The 21,796-nt window shown below is 37.9% G+C and overlaps 1 protein-coding gene across 1 annotated transcript in view; it reads left to right on the top strand.

The window, feature by feature from the left end:
* The window catches only part of spg (dedicator of cytokinesis spg), a 469,383-nt gene that overhangs the window by 102,913 nt on the left and 344,674 nt on the right, over nucleotides 1–21,796 (top strand). The window lies entirely within an intron of this gene.

The raw sequence follows: 21,796 nt of genomic DNA on the forward strand, positions 1-21,796 counted from the left end.
AGTAAATGATTGGTAGTGGCGTTGACTTGAAATCCTATACCACTTGAATTTCGATCTGCGTGGTATGGCTATTGTCACAATTGACACAATTACAATCTTGACTCTGCCCTTCACCTCCTCATACCGTCGAGTGCCACCTCTGCCACTCATTCACGTGCTTTATGCTGAATGCAGCACGTTCATATTTTCCATTCTCCTCTTCCTTTTCAATTGTATTCAATTTAGAAATTACTTATTCTTTTATTTTCACTTAAATGCTTTACACCGGCATTGTCGCGTGTCGTCTCGCCGTGCTCTTCTTACCGGGTCTGTCGATTGTTGTGTCTTTTGTAATTCTACAAAATGAATTTCTGACTTTGGGTTGCGCAAGAATCTCATGGATGCATTCATTGCTCCAGAACGGGGTGTGTTTTTCTCAATGAATCCAACTTTTGTTGCATATTTGATTTTCTACTTAATCGTTTTTCCTTTGTTTCAACCCTTATTCAAATTGTACGCAAGGGAATTCATACTATTTAAGTGAATTATTGAGAAAGGTAGCAGTTGCTTGACAATGCAATCACCGACATGGGTAAAATTATAACTTTTCAAATATAATTTAAGGTTTTTAATGACTTAACTTCGTTGGTTTGAAGGAGACGCAAATGATGTATGAATAAGAAAAATAAAGAACGCTTTAATTGAAGAGTCGACCGTATGGTGGGCACTTTTAAAAAAATTTATTATCGAGATTTTTGGGCTCAACCATTTCCCAGCTTACAAGAGGAGGAGGAGAAAAGGCACCTAACGAAGCGTTTTAGATGGGCAAAAATGTATGGAATGAGTGTAGGAATGAGTAGCTAAGTTCTTGCTCACAAAATCCCCACCGTAAGACCCCGAAAATCATCCGAATGTAACCAAAAGTCTGTGTACAAGACTGCGTGCTTGGCTGGACAGATTTGTAGGGAATTTGGCAAACAGATAACTCTTTTCTGAAAGGGTGTTCTAACTTTACCCTTTTCTAAAAGGGGAAGGGGCTCACGCCCCCTGGGAGCAGTCACTTTTTAATTATAATAACTTTAACCTCATTGGCCTTTGACAAATTTAGTGTAAGGATCTTATAAATCGCAATCCTACAATTTTTTAACATTGAACGGTGCCATTCCTACTATCTTTGGACTGCTCCAAATCATTAAATATACATATCTAACTATACATCTCCTAGAAGAATAATTTTGGTATATGGGTTATATTTATCGTCCCAAATCTAACCAGTTTCGAAATACTTTGTCGACAAACCCAACCAAAAGCAATCGTTATCTTTCGATATAATTTCACGACTATCTTCCGATCTCTTCAGGATCATTTCGCATGTTTTTCCAGATGCTGATCGTGAAGTTATGGGATCATGTAGGAACCGATTTGGGATTTTCAATAGCTAAGTATGTCAATCAGGCAGAAATTTCAATCATTGTGAAAGCCGCAATTAGAATAGTGACACACAATATGGGCAAAGAAATCTTTATTTTCAGAGACAACCAAGCTGCCATGAAACCCGTGTACACCTCTGATGGGTTTCGGTATACAGGGACATCGATAGAAACATGCATTGCAGACGAACCTGCTAGGCAGGGTACGACCAGGCAGATTCTTCCTGACCAAGAACGCTTCGGTATGCCCATTGCCACATGCAAGCTAATGCTAAAAGAGCACATACATCGTTAAGCCGACGAAAGGTGACTACAAGCCTGGCCAAAATGGAACCCTAAAAGAACTCGTCTCGTGCACAACCTAAGTAAAGATACAATTTCCACACTTGTAGGAACACTAACTGGGCATTGTCTTATAGGTAGGCATGCAGAAAGGTTAGGAGTGTCTCATCGTCGATGCGGCAGGAGTTGTAAAGAGGTTGAAAAGAAGGAAACGATGGTTCGCCTCATCTGCTACTGTCCGGCACTAAGGGTCGAAAGGTAGCGCTTTCTGGATACTCCATTTCTTGATAATCTGAGCCAGGTTGTGGATCACGGCGTCAAGAGCCTGTTAGACTTTATCAGGTTCGTTCGAAGAGGAGGGGTAATAGTGTATTTACGTGATATCACAACGGTCCTAATAGCACTGGCTTAAGTGTGCCCTTGGGTAGCCACTTCAACGTAATCCCACCTAGCTTCTAGGTTAACATACAAAGTAGATACTTTCTTTCTGGGCTGTGTATCCGGGACTGATCTATACGATAAACTCGAAATTATAGTTCAAGGCGAGATGTACGAGCCGATTAGGCACAGTCAAGCGTTTCTGTAGATGACTGTTTATTATCAGAAGTTATTCCTATGTTCTGATTTACGTAATTAATAAAAGAATAATTTATTATTATTTTTTTTTTAGACGTTCATCTTACCTTCATCTTACCTTCGACATCTCTGAATCATTTCAGACGTTTTTTTATTTTTGCGACTTCCATATATTTGCAGAATTTTAAAAACATATAACTAACTTGACTAAAGTATAGCGTATATAAAACTGATTATAACTTGCAAATTTTCTAAGAAAATGTGATATTTTTCTTAAATAAGAGTAAGAATTGAATTTTGATTGTGTCTAGCTTTGGTGATTCGACGGGCGAATAGTTTTTTTTGTTATTATATTATTTGTTAATTTTGTGGACTATATGTTATCATAAACAAATGAGCCAAGATCCCGCATTCCGGAATTGTTGTATCTGTAATCGAATTAGAAAAAAAGTTTGATGACGCCATGGTTTTGAAGTTTCTCGATTTATTACATTTCTCTCATATTTCGCTACCAGTGTTCGGAGTATTTAAAACCGTTACCTGAGTAAACGAATACGGCGGAGTAAAAATTAAATTTTCGGAGTATATCTTCTCTTCCTTTTTGAAAGCGGGCGAACAACCAACATGATGGTATTGATTTGGTAGCTTGGAAATCCCTTTGATTGTGTTTTTGCCAAGTAATATTTCTCAGCAAAAAAGTTGTCTGCATAATCAGATGCACAACGTGCAACGTGTAGGATGACCAATTAATGCTCCCATTAGCACACCACATTTTGGAAGAAAAGTTTTACCATACATATTTCATGCTCCTTTAATGACAGAAGGTTCTAGACCGGAGTAGATTCCTGTAGGAACGATAATGGGGACCTATTAACTGACGTACAGAGTGGGGGAGGACGAACCTGATACCCCGAATGCCGATGATGAAAAACACGCTCTGGCATCCAACTATGGCGAAGTGAGAATGGCAATATCACGGCTAAAAATCAGAAGGTGCCAAGTAATGACGGGGTACCCGCCGGGCTGTTCAAACATGGAGGCGCAGATTCCCTGGAAGGAATAGGGTCCCAGGGCATATGGGAATAGATGCGAATGAAAAAGCGCCAGTTAAAAGGGGAGCATCCCTCGAAGTTTACTCAATAGTCGCCCCAATCAGATGAGCGAGATTAAGAGAAGGCGGGGCTGCCAAGTGTCTAAGACCATCTGTAGGTCCTACTACCTTAGACTAACAAAGTTGCTCCTATCATTAATAAAAAGATGATAAAAAATTTTAAGGACTACCTTTATATAAATGGACAAAAAAATAGAAGGCAATTTTTCCTTTAATACAGACATAGTCTTGTTGAATTTTGACAAAAAAACTTTAACAATAGTTCTTGTAAAAGAATTTTGGGATTTAAAACTGTAAAGGTGGAGCGCAATCTTTCAATTTAAGGCAAACCATGTACTTGGGATTAACTAATTGATTATTTAAAATTTAAACACGCACTCTACCTTTATAATTTTAGATCCCAAAATTCTTTTACCAGAGCTATTGTTAAAGGTTTTTAGTCAAAATTCAACAAGACTATGTCTGTATTAAGGGAAATTTTGCCTTTTATTTTTTGGTCCATTTATATAAAGGTAGTCCATAAAATTTTTTTATAATCTTTATTTTCAGTTTTTTAGTACTGCCTACAAAAAGGCGATTGCAATTTTGATTACTAATTTAAGTAATTCCTAAATGAAAATTCTTATCTTTATTTATTTCTTCAAAATAGAAAGATTTAATAGAATTAGTGGAATTTTCGCTGACAACACTGGCGAAAACAAGAGAATTCCACCTCGTTTGTCAGCTACTTAATTTGCACAGCTGAAAATCGTGGTGAAATTCGCTATACGCCTGAAAGTCCAAAAGAATCGTGGTGAAAGTCGCGTACGCTTAAAAGTATGCAAGGACGTGCATTGAGTTGCGCATTCAACGAGGAGAAATTCTACCACGCCTGCAACACTCAGGAGAGTAGCCATGAAGGTATGGCCTAATCTTCTAAATAGTTCGACTTGTGTGTTACGTAGCTCAAATTTGTTGATCAAACATTGCACTGTCACCGAGTTTTAAACTATATTTCAGGTTTCAGTCTCTAGATATCCAGGAAGTTAGTTAAAAATCGATTGCAAGATTCCCAATTTAAAACTAGTTTTGTAGTTATCTCATTTAGCGCACCACCTAGCGCAATTTTGTTTTCTGTAAATTGTATTGTCACCGGGTCTCGAACTATGTGCTAAGTCACAAGTCTCTAGGTAACAGGGAAGTTAGTTAAAAAAGGATTGAAAGATTCCCAAATTAAAATGAATTTTCCTAATATCTCGCTCCATGCGCCACCTAGCGGATTTTTTTTGATAAAATATTACATTGTCACCGGGTTCTGACCCACGGCCCAAGTTTTAAGTATCTAGGTCACCGGCAAGTCACTCATAAATCGATCGCAAGATTCCCCTCGTTTTTCAGGGATTTGTAGTTATCTCACTTAGCGCGCCACCTAGCGCAATTTTGTTTTCTGTAAATTGTATTGTCACCGGGTCTCGAATTATGTGCTAAGTTACACGTCTCTAGGTAATCGGGAAGTTAGTTAAAAATGGATTGAAAAATTTCCAAATTAAAATTAATTTTCCTAATATCTCGATCCATGTGCCACCTAGCGGAATTTTTGTTGATAAATTATTGCATTGTCACCGGGTTCTGACTTACGGCTCAAGTTTCATATCGCCAGCTCACCGGGAAGTTACTCAAAAATCGATTGCAAAATTCCCTGCGTTTTTTCAGGGATTTTCGGTTATCTCGATTCGTTTGCCACCTGGCGGCATTTTGTTTCCCACGAATTGTAGTGCCACCGACTCGCAAACTATGTGGTAAGTTTCAAGTCTCTGGATCACCGAGAAGTTAGTTAAAAGTCGATCGCAAAATTTCCATTTTAAAATTAATTTTCTGTATATCTCCATCCGTGCGCCACCTAGCGGACTTTTTACCACTTGCATTGTAATGTCTCTTAGATATCAACTATATTCTAAGTATCAAGTGTCTAGCTCAACGGGAAGTTACCGAAAAAGACTTTTTCGTGGGTCAAAAATTCTTATGGAAATGAGGGGACAAACATGAAAGCGACTTAATATAAAGGTAAAAAAAGAGAGAGGATTGTAGACTAATGACGGGTATTATGACTGGATACTGCCTTCTGGCGTCACGTGCCTTTAAATTAGGCTTGGTCAGTTATAGCAGATGTAGGAAGTGCGGGTTGGAAGACGAAATGATCGAGCACTTTTTATGCTCGTGCCCTGCGCTTTCCAGGCTAATACTCCTGCTATTATTAGTGATACGGCTTTTAGATATAAAATCAGCAAGCGACATAGGTTCTAGAAAGCTTTTAGTATTCGCCAAGAGAACGGAGCTATTTTATAACATGGGTCCTGGTTTTTGATAGTGGGATAGTGGGATCCTCATAGACCAGTCAGTTCAACCTAACCTAACCTAAACATCAACTTAATGTCAAGTTTATTCATAACTTAATTTATGATTAACATAACTTGCTAAAAAAAATTTCACATTCAAGAAAACATATATGTACATGCATATTTACGTTTATAGTTGAGCCACCGTAGGCATTCCCTAAAATTCTCGATTCCTACATACTTATGTACATATGTATGTATATTGGGTTGGGTCGATTTGTATGGACGAAAGTTAACCTATATCGCGTCATCGATTTTTCGATAGGATTTGGGCTCAGGAAAAAAGTTGCACTACGCATACCCAAAAAAATAATTTTCGAGCCTGTGAAAAAAAGTCGATTTTTGGACCAAAATTCTTCTAAATCTCCATAAAAGAAATTTTGTTTCAAAAAACTGCATTTACCAATTTTGCATTTACCAATTGACACGAAAAAAATACATAAAAAATGATTTGGAGCCTTGAAAAAGAACAAAAATGCATAAAAAATCGATGAAATTTCGCAGGCTCGAAAATTATTCTTTTGGGTATGCGTAGTGGAACTTTTTTTCCTGAGCCCAAATCCTATCGAGAAATCGATGGTGCGATATAGGTAAATAAATCGACCCAGTCTAATGTATATCCACTAAATAAGTTCATTTTTAATTTTCTTTTATTGACAATGTGGTCTCAGTTCCTGTTTTGTCAGCTAATTTAGCATTGCCGGATGAAAGAAGCGACACAACGCCATACAAATATATACTTACATATGTATGTATATGGGGTATTCCATCCCATTTCGACCAATTTTGAATTGGCTGAAAGTTTTTCTTCTTTTTCTAGCTTACGAAAGACGTTTTTCAGAATTTTTTCAACTTTTTTCATCCAACTCAAAAAAAGTTATGAATTTTTAAAAAAACACCGTTTTTGTTTTCAAAATGCTATAACTTTTTCAAAAATTGACAGTTTGGGATCTTTTTTTTTTTTAATTTGTTTTTAAATGTACTTTTCGGAAAAAATACAAAAAAATTGTTAAAGTTTTTTTTTTTTCAATTAAATAATAATCGGCCCACTCCGGAATTAGTGGGGATGATTGCAGAATTGATTGAAATTTTTTATGAGAAAAAAAAAGTGGCAAAATTCGAAAAATCTCGGAAAACTGAAAAATTACAAAAAAAAAACTTTAAAAATTTTTTGGAATTTTTTCCGAAAAGTACATTTAAAAACAAATTTATAAAAAAAAAGATCCCAAACGGTCAATTTTTGAAAAAGTTATAGCATTTTGAAAACAAAAACGGTGTTTTTTTAAAAATTCATAACTTTTTTTGAGTTTGATGAAAAAATTCTGAAAAACGTCTTTCGTAAGCTAGAAAAAGAAGAAAAACTTTCAGCCAATTCTAAAGGGGTCGGGTTCAAAATTGGTCGAAATGGGATGGAATACCCCATACACATCTATAAAAGTATCTACACACGAATACTTGCTAAAGGCATTATAATCATTTGTATAGTGAATATGAGAACTTTGTATTCGATTTTTGCTTAGTTACCAAAGCCATTCACAGACATTTTGAAAGACAAATCACATGCAAATGCCAGTTGACAAGTGTCAAAAGGCCACAACATTTGTTTTATTAACTATACTTAATGTGCATGTATTAAGTTCTTAATTATGATATGTATATGTACAACATACATACATACATACATACATACATTCATACATAATACTAATAAATACATTTCTATATGAATACTGCAAATACTATTTTGTATTTAGGTATATTGACATACTAATAATATGCATATGGGGAATTCCATAATAATGTAGCCAATTGTTACATCTTTAATGAACATGAATAGTCTAAATTAGGTTCGCTACCCAAAAATGTCCTACTTACATCAAACGACGCCACTGAATTAGCAATATCCATTGGATCTGCGGCTGCGGGTTATCGCTTAGATATACCGATGGTAAAAGGCGATTATAATACCATGGCTTACCTAATTCATGAGTGGTGAATTACTCGAAAGTGAGCAATGTGGCGCGGTGTATTACTTCCGCGACCCTGTCACGGTCGTTAATAACTGTAATTGCGGGGAGCAATACAATCAGTTATGATCTGTAAATATTAGCTGTGGTTTTTTTTACATCTATAGACGTTTACGCTTAAACTTTATATGGACTGCTAAGCGTCAAACTTTAAATAAAATTTGTCCTACTAAATTTCAATACGCATTATACTCAGATGTAACTGAAATATGTGTCTATGTTTCACCCTCTACACTAATTCTATGTATTCTATACGTGTCCACTATTCATCGCAACTGATTCAGTTATATGTTACACATTATGACCACCAGAGGTTTGTGTCTCCGATTTTAGGTACTCTCCGTTCTGTTCTAGCTAGTTATTTAACCACTGCCGCTAGATGGGTCTCCTAAGCATTATCTAAGCGAGGATTTTTTTAAGCGCAAACGTAAACGTATACGCGTGTAAAAAAACACGGATATTTTATCATTGATACTTGCATACAGGTCTCATCTCTTGTCCGGATGCTGTGGTTTCACCTGACAATAAAGCATTCTCAGTGAAGCTATACGGTCTTATTTCCGCTGAAGCTGACAATTAAGCGTTCTCTTCGGAGCTATGCGGTCTCTTCTGCTCTTGAAGTTGAAAATAAATCAGTCTATTCGGAGCTATCGCGCCTTACATTCGGAGCTATGCTGTCGCTTCGTTAAAAAAGGTTAGCAATCAAGTTTTCCTTTACGAGACTTTCTCACCATCTTTACCTATTATAGACTATGCATACATTTTTCAATTGATTCTTCTGCGGAAGGTCAAAGAGAGTTTTTGATCACATGCCTTAATTGTGACCCCGAAGTAAACCTGTTGAGTAAATGAAGACAAAGCAGATTCCTGTCGTTTGTAGATAGCAACTGATAATTTAAAGAGTGGGGTCTGTGCTCACTCTTTTTTTTAATGAAGCTGTGCTTAACGATGGCATCGGATTTTGTAAATGTGATTAGTAGTTGAGACATTATGTCGTAGCGTAGACGCGAACAGACAGTTTGGCTCCGTCTGGCGAAATTATGGAAATGTATTGTGTATCTGATTTCGTCCCAAGGGTCGGAACATGATGGAGCGAGTTATTTATGTCTAGTTTTGAACAGTATTGGAACTTACGGCGGATTTGCCGTGTAACCGGAACGAACTATCCGTATAATGGAAAAGGTTCTAGAGAGACCTTATATCTTACCAAGGTAATACCCTTTGATTGTACATCCAATTACAAGCTATTTGGTACCAACGATCGTGCACGAAGTGTTTGGCAGGGAAGATTGAGCCCTCGTTGCGCCGGTGTGTCCAGTGTGTGTTTGCAACCGTGAAGTAGAGTCATTCGATGGCAGATACTCACGTTGAGAATATAATATAAATGCCGGTCTGACTATCTGTTTAAGCGGAAACTAGTATCTAAATGATTGTGATATCTCTCAAAGAATGGTGGTATCGATTGTAATATCAATAAATTCATTCTCTTGTCGGCACAGAGCGGATTTCACTACTATCATATACAGCGGCGAACACAAAAATAGCAGTAGCATTTTTTTTTAATTTCATCAATTGAATTCTTCTTTTTCAACTTTCGATATTTTAAGAGAAAATTTCTATAGACTTTGTAACTGCAACTATACAAACAAATCTCTAAAACGTTATTGAAATATTCAAAAATTCGAGAAAACTTTACGAAAATTTTTGGGCGCTCTCCGAATTTTTTTGAGTACGCAGTTTGGTTGTCCTCATTAGCGCCCTTATTCGATATCCCACCAATTTTTAGGAAAAATGCAATTCGAAGAAAAGCTCGACTTAAAATCTCTTCTCAGGTTATCGCGCCTTGCATTTTCTATTTTATTTTAGCAAACACAACTGCTGACTGATCAGTCGTTGAGTGATAACTTTAATAGCCATTGTGTGCAGACGGATTTTGGGCCGCTCTTGGTCCATATTTTGGGCAATATTTCCTGGGATCAGCAAGTTATCGAAGTAAGCGCTTTTTTTTTTTTTTTGGTACCGATATTGTTCCAGAAGTATCTCCAAAACTGCTTGGGAAATCGCAATTTCGTTAGACTTTGCGCCCTTTCCTCTGCGCTCAAAAAATGATATGATTTGTGAAGAAATTTAGGCTTATATTTCATGTCCGTATTTGAGCTATTGAAAAGGTTTGTAAAAAAAAACATTCATGTTCTGGGCTACTGAAATATCTATGAAAAATAGTATTTGTGGCATCCTGGTTTTAACTCTCGTATCTACGTGTACATATTTTCGGTCATTGAACAAAATAAAAGTTATAACTCATCAAAATTTGTAGTTGAGTTAACACCGAATTCCCCGTATACATAAATATTGTACATATCCATGCTTAGAATTTTTATTGAGTTACTTTAGTTACAACACACAATTCTTAGTACTCCACAACCGGATGAAGAATAGCAGCATAAAATGAAAATTCAGCGGGACTACACTGTTAGTGTATTAAAGTTCAAAACCAAATAGGAATACCCAATTATTTGAATTACGATTTGAACATACTGATGATGAATCGTAAAGTACTTACTTAATGTTAATGGCAGTGTGTTGTGGAAAGATTTGCCGAAGTAGCGGTAGAACATCCACTTGCCCTCTGTGCTCCTCTTGAGGTTTCAATTTTATAAAGTGTATACATATGGATTTATATTTCCCCTCACATTGGCATGCGTTTAGAAGTACATAAGGATGTTGTGTACGTTTGTGCGTATGTGTTGATTCATGTGTGCAATGAATCCATGAGCTGCATGTTTGATTAGAGTTCGTAAGATTACATATAATGAATGAATGAATGAATGAATAATGTGCCCATTAATAAATTGTTGAATATTCACAGCTACCTACCTGGCGTGCAAAGTGCAACAACTACGTAAAAGAAAGTAAAAATAAGACATTAATTTGATTAAAAAAGAAAAGTTGTAGTAGAGTTGCGTTTTGTTTGATACAAATGGCTGATGTTTGAATAAATAATGAAAGTTCACAATTGTAAACAGCTGAGATCGATCTCCTGTTAAATCACAGTTAAATAAATTCAATTCTTTGGCTCAATATTTTTATTCAATCATTTTTCTTAAATACAGGAAGATACAAACATTTTATACACTACCTTCATTTAAATGAAGCTAACCTCTATGGAATGGATCAAAACGGAAATGATTGATCATGATTCAAGCACAAGAGGTTTTCTCGGCTGACAAATTGTTTGACAATTAAAACCAGTTTGCTCCCAAATCGAATTGACATCCATTAACTCTGGTGGTCCTTTGCGATTTTTCGAAAAATATTAGTAGTAGAAAATGGAAGCAATCAGCTTACAAATACCCGTTAAGAACTGAACGGGATAATTCCTTAGCGCAATTTTTTTAATTTTATGATGAATTTGGTAACTATGCCACGATCTATTAGAGTGGCTGAAGATAGGTAATTTTATGAAAAGTACTGACACCAAGGAACCGTGCTCCGAATATTCTAAATTAACTGTTTATCCGGAACACTTCCATGAATACCTAACGGAAAAGAGCTTTCCGAAATTTTAGAATAAAAAGGTGAATACTCTCTGTGTAGCAGGACCGCACAAAAGCTGAACTCTTCTGTCAAAATCAACGCTGGATTTTAAAGTTCTAAGACAATTAGCTATTTTCTTTTATTTTTTTTGTCAGTTCATTGCGGCTGCTGAGTAGAGTAGAGTATTACCCCTTTCCGGCTTCCTGTTCAAAATCGTTCTACCTCAAAATATTTTACAAAAATTTCCCATTTCAGGATTTGTCACAAAAATGCCCTATATTAGAACACCCGAAGAACGCCTCATCTCAGAATGCTTTTCATTAACTCTCTCTTATGTCAAAATACTTTGAACTTATGCTCAGATCGGGAGTTTTTGCAACAAAATGTGTATTTTTGAATACAATTCTAACGTACGGCATTCTTCAAACAAATTCTGAAAGAATGATCAAACCAAAATAGCTCTTTATCAAATCACGAAATATTTAGTAGAAAATGAATTATTTTCCCCAAAACCTGTTGGCATATACAAATTTATTATCACTACTAATATACTACTAAAAGTACTTTTATACTACAATTGTTGAAGGGGATTGAATTATTCCCCGTTTTCCTTACTTCATAAAAGCAACCCGTGGGAGTGTCAAAGCCCTGTCATCATTTAAGAACAAACCTCTAGTAATTGAATCATGATGAATTTTGATTTTGAAGTTAAAAAAACAAAAAAAAAAACTTATAACTAGTTAACCTGAAACAAAACTATAAAATGGACACACTTACCGAGATGTGGTTAATATTTACTTAAAATCGATCGCCGTCGGCTTTAAGGAAAGGACCATAAATCTTACGGAAAACTGTTCTCTCGAACACTCCAAGAGCCGTATCGTCTTCTCTCGATACCGTCCACGACTCAGCCATAAATCAGGACAGTTATGATGATGGACTTGTAGAACCTTATTTTTGTTCGTCGAGATAGTACTTTATTTTCAGTTGCCTATTCAGTTCAAAGTAGCACTTGTTGGCAAGAGTTATTCTCCGTTTGATTTCTAAGCTAACATTGTTTTCGCTGTTAATGCTGATGTGACAAAGTCATTCACAGCCTCGAACTTGTATCTTTCAACAATGACGTGGCTGTCGAGGCGCGAATGCGCTGATTCTTTGTTGTATAACAACAAGTACTTCTTCTTGCCATCATCTACCGCAGGAGCCACCTTCTTTGCCTCTTTATCTAATCCAGAGATGGCGAAATCTACGGCGCGTTTGTTAAGTGCAAAATATTATCACTGCACGCCAGTAGTTGTACGCTCTTATAATATATTGTTCTGCTACTAAAAGACCGCATGAAAAGCAGTCAGCTTGCCTGAAACATCGATTGGATTCGAATGGCTCGGAGAGGTTCTTCCCAATCCTTACGGAGCTGGTGGCTTTGCTCAACGTCATTCGGCAGAGCTTTATTTACTTTTCAGGGAACTTAAATTCAGTACACAAGCGGTTTACAATGGCTAAGTGTTGTCAAAATTTAAAAAGCAAAATTTATCTACATAAGATCTGTGTTTAAAAATAGAGAGTTACAAACAAGCTTATATACAAGTGAAGCTAATATAAGCGTGTTAAAATTTCTCGCTACTTTCGCAAACTAAAGGAATTTTTTCTTATATTGCTTCATCACCTGGTTCTTAACTTTGTGTCAAGTATCAAGTCTGTGGCTCACCGGGAAGTTAATAAAAAATCTGTCGCATTGGAATCGAGTTCGGAACGTTGTGGGAGGTTTCCTTTCTGCAGCTCAGTAAAGATTCTCACAAAAATGTATAGAAAGCTTTCCTTACTCCGTTGGATTTCACTAAATAACTTGATCAGTGCGACCCCTGGCGAAAGTTTTACACTGTCATTAGCCTCTGATTCAGCTTTAAAATTTTAAGCCAATAGCATACCGAGATGCTACTTGTAAGTCGAACGCAAGATTCCATATAACGTAAGGGTTTATCCATACACCAAATTGCGGTATATTTTCTACATTTATTGCATGGGGTCAGTGCTCTGAACTATAACAAAGGTTTCACATTTGTAACTCAATGGAAAGTTTCCTAAAAATTGGTAAAATTTCTCTAAATCGGTCACATGCTTTTGAATTACGCTAAGTCAGTGATAGTGGAGAAAGTGCGGGTTGTAGGAGCAAACGATCGAGCACGTTTTGTGTTTGTTGTTGTTGTTTTTGTAATGATAAGGACACTCCCCAAAGGCCTTTGGTGGTGTTATCGATATTGATTTGCCGGATACAGATCTGGTACGTTCCGGTAACAAGCACCATTAAGGCACGAGCCCAATCATCTCGGGAACGATTTCATATGACCATATGAAACCTTCAAGGCCATTCCGCCTTCCCACCCCTACATCCATGAGGAACTTGGGTTCGCCAGAACCTCGGCTGTTAAAGTAACAGAATTAGCCACGGGTAGGTGAGGTTGACAATTGTGTTGGAGAAGCTATATTTTGCGCTACACAACCCCTTCAATCAATTTGGTATTTTAGTCGCCTCTTACGACAGGCATACCTGCCGCGGGTATGTTCTAAGCCCCTAACCTGCTGGGGGCCACGTTTGTGCTCGTGCTCTTCGCTTGCCAGGCTAAGACTGCAGTTATTAAGAGTGGTACCGCTGTTAGATCTAGAAGCAGCAGGTGGCTTAAGTCCTAGAAAGCTTCTAGTATTTTCCAAGAGGACGGCGTTATTTTATAACATAGCAGAGGTCCGGGATCTTAGGCTTCTTCAGTTTGGTGGTTAAACTAACTTCTGATAACGTTGTGGACTCAGTCAGTCTTTGTGGATCGGCCACTTCCTAACCCAATCTTGTAGTTTTTGCTGCTATTTCTATGTTCACAGCTATACATTTTATGTTTGAGAGCTTCGATATTTATACTAATATCAAATTACCATTCAACAAATTAATATCCAGTTCAAGTATTTCATGAGTTAGTTAATAATTTGATCTTTCATCAAATTGCTACTGCTCAAATACCCCTTAATGTTCATACACACATTAATACATTATATCTAAAGACCCAGCTGTAACTTAAGATTATTAATCAATTTTAACTGGTTCCTGAACTGGACTTACATATGCACACGGTGAAATGTTTTCTCGTTAGGGATAAGCTAACGCCCCACATCGAAGGAAATTGTCTTTTAATATTAAAAAATAGGAAAGTTTTTTAAGTTTCAAAAACTGTCACTTGATACAAGCTGTCAAATTCGTTAAGATATGAGGGCTCTAGAAATTCGAATATAAAGTTTTAAATTTAACTCCTTCTTAGCTAAATATGAATTTCTATAAGTTGAGGTCCTTTTGAAACAAATTCTGAGTGAGAGCGTTATTTATAGGAATAATGAGATAGGAGTCTTTGCAGTCGGGCCATCTCTTACTCAGCCGATAAATGCAGTTTGTACAGAATTTTTATTTGAAAGGCACCTTGAATTGAAAATAATTGCATCACTTGTTTGTCATCAGGTAAAATTTGTCTGCTGAGTTTATTGTAAAGGCTACTCCTCTTCTCACACTTCATTACACGTTCATAGAAGAGAACGTGCGCAATACAATATCATCTATCATAGGCGGTGGTCACGGCATACTTTATTCTAATTAACCCAATTAATTCCCTTGTGGTAGAGCGAGTTTGCGATTAAATATAAATGCTGAAGTACATTAGGGTGTCCGTTATTTATCGACTTGGTATTGTGTAACACGACTTCTCTTAAAACTGTAGTGTAAGACTTAAAATAAAATATGAAAACAGTGAAAGTAATTAATATTCCTTTTCCAAATCGTGTTTTCGCCGTCTGAATTAGAAGTGTTAGCAGCCCGCATCCGCCCCTGTGATTAACCATAGCGGAAAAGCGCCAACTCCACTGGAATCAGTGTGGTAGACTCTTGGGGCCACACGATCGGGACAGTACCAGATGACCCCCAGCGGGTTAGGGGGTTAGAATATACCCGTGGTAGGTATAGGTCCGTCAAGCTGATCATTAAAAGTTGTCAAAAAACCGAATTCTTTTGTGCACTATTGAGCACATAATTCCCACATTTAAATTTTTTTGTTTGACCTAGTGCTTATGCGGGGGGGGGGGGGGGGGTCTAGCTGGACGTCCAGGTGGACCCCCCACTTTTGAAGTTTTAAAAAAATCATTAAAAGTCCTCAAAAAACCGAATTCTTTTTGGCACTATTGAGCACGTAAATAGCACATAATTCTCACATTTAAATTTTTTTGTTTGACCTAGTGCTGATGAGGGGGGGGGGGGGGGTCTAGCTGGACGTCCAGCTGGACCCCCCATTTTGAGGTTAAAAAAAGTACTTAAATTTTGAGCACACAATTCTTTATTTTGGGAACAAAATAGCACATAAATAGCACGTAATACCTGGCCCAAATTTCGAATCCATCGTGGGGGGGTCCAGCTTGACGGACCTGGTAGGTATGCCTATCGTAAGAGGCGACTAAAATACCTAATAGATTCCAGGGGTTGTGTAGCGCAACCCTTTCAGTTGTCAACCTCACCGATCCGTGGCGAATCCTGTTACATTAACAACCGGGGCTCTTGCGACCCCGAACTCCTCATGGATCTAGGGGGTAGGAGGGCGGTATGGCCTAGAAGGTCGCATGTGGTCATAACAAATCGTTCCCGAGATGGTCGGGCTTGGTCCCGGAACGTACCGCTTCTGCATCCGGCGAAGGACCATCAATATCGATAACACTCCCCAAGACCTTCGAGGAGTGTCCTTATCGCTATAACAACAACAACAACAACCCCCTCGTTACAGAAAGAGGAGCGGAGGACGCTGCATATAGCAGATTTGGGGATTTTCGAGAACCCTTCACATTTTGCCAACACGACCATTATAGTGAAGGTAACATCCTCCCGGCTTCTTTCAAGAGCACCCAAAGTGATTGATTGTGCTCTTTTATAGATTTCGCTTTAAATTGGGGTAGCGTCACCATCCCAGTCTCAGTATTGTTCAAGGAGGCTTTCCTTTCCCTGAACCTTTTTCTGGTCCCATCTTCCTTTAGGGCATTTTAATTCAAGCCTTTAATTGGATCGTTTAGGGTTCCTATCTAACACAAAGTCGTGTCTGCGTTTTATTGAAAGACGGAAAGACTTATCCTATCTCACCTCTGAACTCTCCGGGCCTGGATGTGAACTGAACCAACACCACCATCACCTATTGGCGATGCTATAGAAACAGTGGATAAATACCAGGCAGCCTGATGTTCGTGCATACCAACTTTTCTGTGCATTATTATCAGAATGCATACACTTGGTTGGCAAAGTACTGGTGCTTAATTCTACTTCCTTGTGACATAATCACAGTGCACATTATTACTATTTATGAGCTTGTTCATGTATTATATATTTATGTATTGGATAAGTGAATACGCACATTACACAAATTTAATTTATGATTTGAACTCACTCAGTTGACAGTGCCAACAAATTTACTTAGAACAAAGGAAAAAAATTAAAGCTGGAAAAAAGAAATTCTACCGAATATGCGTAGCAACTAATCCACTCTCGTGCATTTGACAGACATGACGTCACTGCAGTGCAATGTTCACAGCGTGCAAGAAACTTTTTAAGCAGGATGGCAAGTTGATGTATATTGGAACGATTTTCCATCATTTCCATTTTCCTTTGCTCGAACGAAAAATTACTCTGAAGATGGCACAACTTGGAACCTTGTTTGTCAACAACTTAAGTGTGACAGTGTGCAAATCATTCTTTTATCTACCTTAATCTTATATGTATATTTGCTTCACATGAACTTGCCCTAGCTCCTGGGTTTGAGAAAATATTTCGTGTTTTGGAAATTGGTTTATATTAGCCGTATTATTATATCTAAGTGCCTCTTCAGGCTTTTTACTCCATATCACATAGGGATTAAGAGTCACATCACCTAGACGGGGGAGACTCTGCCTTGCCCGAGCGACACATTCACAGAAAATGTGAACCGGCGTTTCATCCTCCAGCTCACAGAAACGACAAATTTGAGTATCGAATAGATTTAACTTTCTTAGGTGACCTCGTTGACCACAGTGTCCCGTATAGTACCCAGTGGCAGTTCTTAGGTCCTCCCTGCTTAGATTAATGAGTTTGGCTGTTTTTTCGTTGGCGGAAGTATAAACAGTTTGGCCTATCTGCCCTGGGCCGTCAATCCAGTGACGTTTGAATAGTTTTGTTTCCCAGTTACTTATGGTTTCCCTGGTGTGTGCTTTTGTGAGTCTACAAAAGGGTTCTGGGCCATAGAATGCTGCTATTGCACCTTGCTTTGCTAGGTAATCTGCATGTTCATTAACTTCATGTTCTTGATGTGCGCGAAATCATACTAACACAACCTTGTTTTTGCCTCCCAGGTCATTAAGGATTGCAGTCATCCACTAGCTTAGATGGAACTGTGTAGGATTGCCAGGCACGCAGGGCTGTCTGACATAATGTAGATGCGCTTCTGCGATGAGCTTCTCCGCAGACTTCTATTGCGTGGATTTCTGCCTGAAATATGGTGGGGTAGCATCCCACTGGTATCGATTTCTTGAAGTTCGGCCCATAGGTGCCAGCTCCCCTTCTTCCGTTATAGAATTTCGATCCGTCTGTGAACTAGACCTCTGAGTCAGGGTCATTAAAGGATGCCCTGTTTCCCAGTGGGTCCTGTCCACAATGGACACTTCAAAGTTCCGTGATGTTCTGAGCTTAGGGGACATCACGCAGTTGTAATGTGGGATTTCCTATGAATTTTATTATGACTTTCATATGCCCTATCAAGTTTCCTGGCTTCAACTCCGAAATATTTGGAGGTCTTAGTGCGCCTAATGTTGTATCTTTCTCTATTAGAATAGGGAGGGGAGGTATTCCCACTAAAGCATTAAGTGCATCAGCAGGGGACACTCTCATCGCACCCGTTATGCCAATGCAAAATAGTCGATGCAGTATGCTTAGTTTTGCTGTTGACATTCTTTGCATGGACCTCTGCACACCAAACTAGGGAAACACAGGTGACTATTGGCCTTACAACTATATTAAATGTCCAGTATACCATTTTTGGAGATATCCCCCACGTTTTGCCGTAGAGTTGAGTAGAGGCGAAGAAAGCTCTTGATGCTTTCTTTAGGATAGCATCCAAATGATTATTCCGCGTGACGGTTCTATCCAGTGTGACTGCTAGGTATTTTGCCACCATAGAGAATTGTATCTTTGTTCCCCCAGGGATGGATCTGGGATGGCTGCTTTCCTTCTCCGTGTGAAAGGCATTAGAACCATTTTGTTAGGATTGATAGACAGTCATTTGGTATCGCACCAGCTCTCCATGATGCGAAGGGCTTGTTGCATGTGATCTGATATTCTTTCCTTTTGCATCCCTGTGATGCAAATAACTAGGTCATCTGCATACCCTTGTGTGTCAAATCCCTTGGTTTTTCATTAACAATGACCAGGGTCCACAGGAGAGGGGAGAGCACACCTCCTTGTGGGCAACCTCTTGTGGCCGCAATTGATTCAGTTGCCCTCCCAGTTCCAAATGGATTTTTCTACTCTTTAACATGGGCAGCATCCAACGAATTATCATAAGGCTTATATCCGTGTCTATCATAGCTTGTTCGATAGCTTGATGTGTTGTGTTATCGAGAGCCCCTGATATGTCAATAAAAGCGCAAAGGGCTTTATTAGCCGCAGCCTTCGACAATAAGTAGCAACCCAGGTTTATTTCTGCAGTAAAAATATAAGTACCTACTCATTTAAAAGTAGAGATCCACTCTTCCTTAAAGTCCTACGAGTAAACGTTACTTAAAATTTATATTATTGAATCGCGTTGAAGCTGAATCATACGAATGACTCTTGATGTCGTCTGTCAAAAAGTGTCATTAAGTAGTTTTGCGTTCCCATATTAAAATGTTGAGCGCCTTCACTATAATTGCATAAGTAGTATGTAATGTTTTGTTTAATCATGATTTTTCCTGTTTAGCTTGATTTGTTCATATTTTATCCGCTCATCAATTCTTTATGACAGGAAACATATCAACTATTTATTTAAACCTACTGTGTTAGCCATTAATCCACTCATATTAGCTATAACGTGCTCAGCACTGTCTCTCGAATGTGCTTCGAAAAGATCAGCTTCCTGTTTTAGATGCGGCAGCTCGAACCTTCGTGCGTTAACTACATCGTCTGCGAAAGCGACGAAGAAGGTGCTTTCTAGCATATCCAATTGAAGAAGACTGCCATATGTAATATTACAGAGATAGGGCCTGGTAACGAATCCTATTCTGCTTCACTTCTACAAAAGGCATAAATTATGAAGTGCCCTCTCCGAAAACCCTGTCGGTGTGAGAGTCCACCCTTTGTTGCCGTACGGCTTTGCTCCAAGAGGCTCTACATTAGTTTTTCAGCATGCTTAGTTGTACATGTGCAACCCCCTCGAATGTGCTACTTTTTTGGCTGACATTTGCATCTAACCTAATTGCTTTCAGTTTTATTCCGTCAGGTCCTTTTCAAGGTTTTATGCAGCGCATGGCTGTTTTAAGCTCTTCTTTAGTCTCTCTGAGAGGTTTAGTGGGAACTAGCATTCTGTTCAACAATGTTTTTCGTTTATCCTCGTCCATCACATTGTTCGGTAGACGGAATTTCATCATTAATTTCTCTACGTTGCATCGGGCATCCGCCAGTATAGATATGGAAAATATGGCAGCGTCAGGCTTGATCACGTCGCATGTCAAATTTATTTGTTAACCATTCTGTATCTGCCTCTGAATTGTATCGTTTCGGGGGTGGAAAGTGGTATTATTGTGATCGCTGCCAGGTAAATCCTTCATGAGCAGCGTTCAGCAGCAGACTTTCTAAAATGAAGTTTATATCATGAATCGAGTACCCAAAGTGCGGCGGTATCATATCATGAACTAACTTTTCCCTGGTGCTAGTCTGCTCTGCATTGGCCATCTTAAAAATGATTTTGAAGGTAATTAAGTTCTGCGTTAATATAGATCAATACCAACTCGATATAAGGCGAGCTTCAAATTTTATCCAGATAATTTTGTAAGGCGTAATTCCAAAATTTTAGGTGATAGGGTTTGTCCACAAGATAGCACAATCTCCCAGTCAACCTTCCCTGATTTTTTGATGCCAGCTTTCGTTTGACAAGAGCGTGTATTAAAGAGATTAAAGAGAAAATCCTTGCGTACTTACTAAGGCAAAAAAGGCATTATTTAGTAGATATCGTTCAATAGATCTTACTTAATATATTTCTAATGTAAAAATATTTGTGCGACGTTTAAGAAGCTTTTAAAAAACACTTACTGCATGATTACATACTCACTGGTTCCTGCAAGTTGCAACCAAACCCTTTTCAAAGCTGATAAGCATTTAGCAAATGGGAACGCAGATAAGTAGTGAAAAAGCAAAACAACACAAATAGATATTTACATATATAAGTAAAAAGCGAAGTTTTGCCGGAACTACATATAATATAAATACATAAAGAAAATTTCCGTAAGCTCTAAAAGCGCTTGGCGCCTATGTGAAGCTTTAAAGAAATACAGCATTAAACTTAAGTAAGTTAATTTTTAAAGAGAAATTATAAATAGTAGGGAATAGGGAAAAAGGCGTTTCCCTACACGAACTTCCGTTTACATGCATAGTATTTTTTAGAATTTCAAGAGGTATCTACATATTTCCCGCTTTTTCTCATCCCTCTTCCTTCCTTCTCTTTCTGTCTATCTCTCCTATTCGTATACAATCTTTACAACGAAGGTAGCTACGTATGAAAACACCTAACAAACAATTACGTAGCGGGCTTCGCAAGTATAAATATTGTAACGAATTTAGGGAAATTCCGCTTATTCCAAACCTTCTGCTAACGTTCGAATCTCTAAACTGTTGAATAAATAACTCCAATATTCAATAATGCAAAATGGTCTTTATTACTCTACTTTGAAAGTAATTCACAATAACACTTATACTTCACAACCAATAGCGTGCTTAGATAGCAGTGACGCTCAGATAGCAGTCATGTAGTACAACGATAAATGCATGGGTAGCGTGGAAACTCGTAGGAGATAAAAAGGAATATTTAACTTTGCGTTCGCATTTCTCGGGCGTAAAGCTCTATCAAAACAAAAAATAACTGTTATTTTTCGAGTGAAATATAACACTAAAAAAATAACTAACAAAAATTTGTTTGTAGAGCGAGCTAAAAACCTCAAAAAATATACTAACAAAACCTGGGCCCATATCGTGTCTTACGATCCGTGATCGAAATCCATTTTTTAAATCCCAACAACTGTAAAACGGTGAATCGGCCTAATGACATATTTGAGCTAGAGACAATGCGGGCCCATAAGATCAATAATTTGTTATCATTTGTATAAATATTGTAACGAATTCTGGGGATTTCTGATAATTATACATCTTCTGCTAACGTTCGAATCGCTGCACTGTAAAACAGAAAACTCCAA

This window comes from Eurosta solidaginis, chromosome 1, assembly GCF_040869045.1.
Source record: "Eurosta solidaginis isolate ZX-2024a chromosome 1, ASM4086904v1, whole genome shotgun sequence".
Taxonomy (NCBI): domain Eukaryota; kingdom Metazoa; phylum Arthropoda; class Insecta; order Diptera; family Tephritidae; genus Eurosta; species Eurosta solidaginis.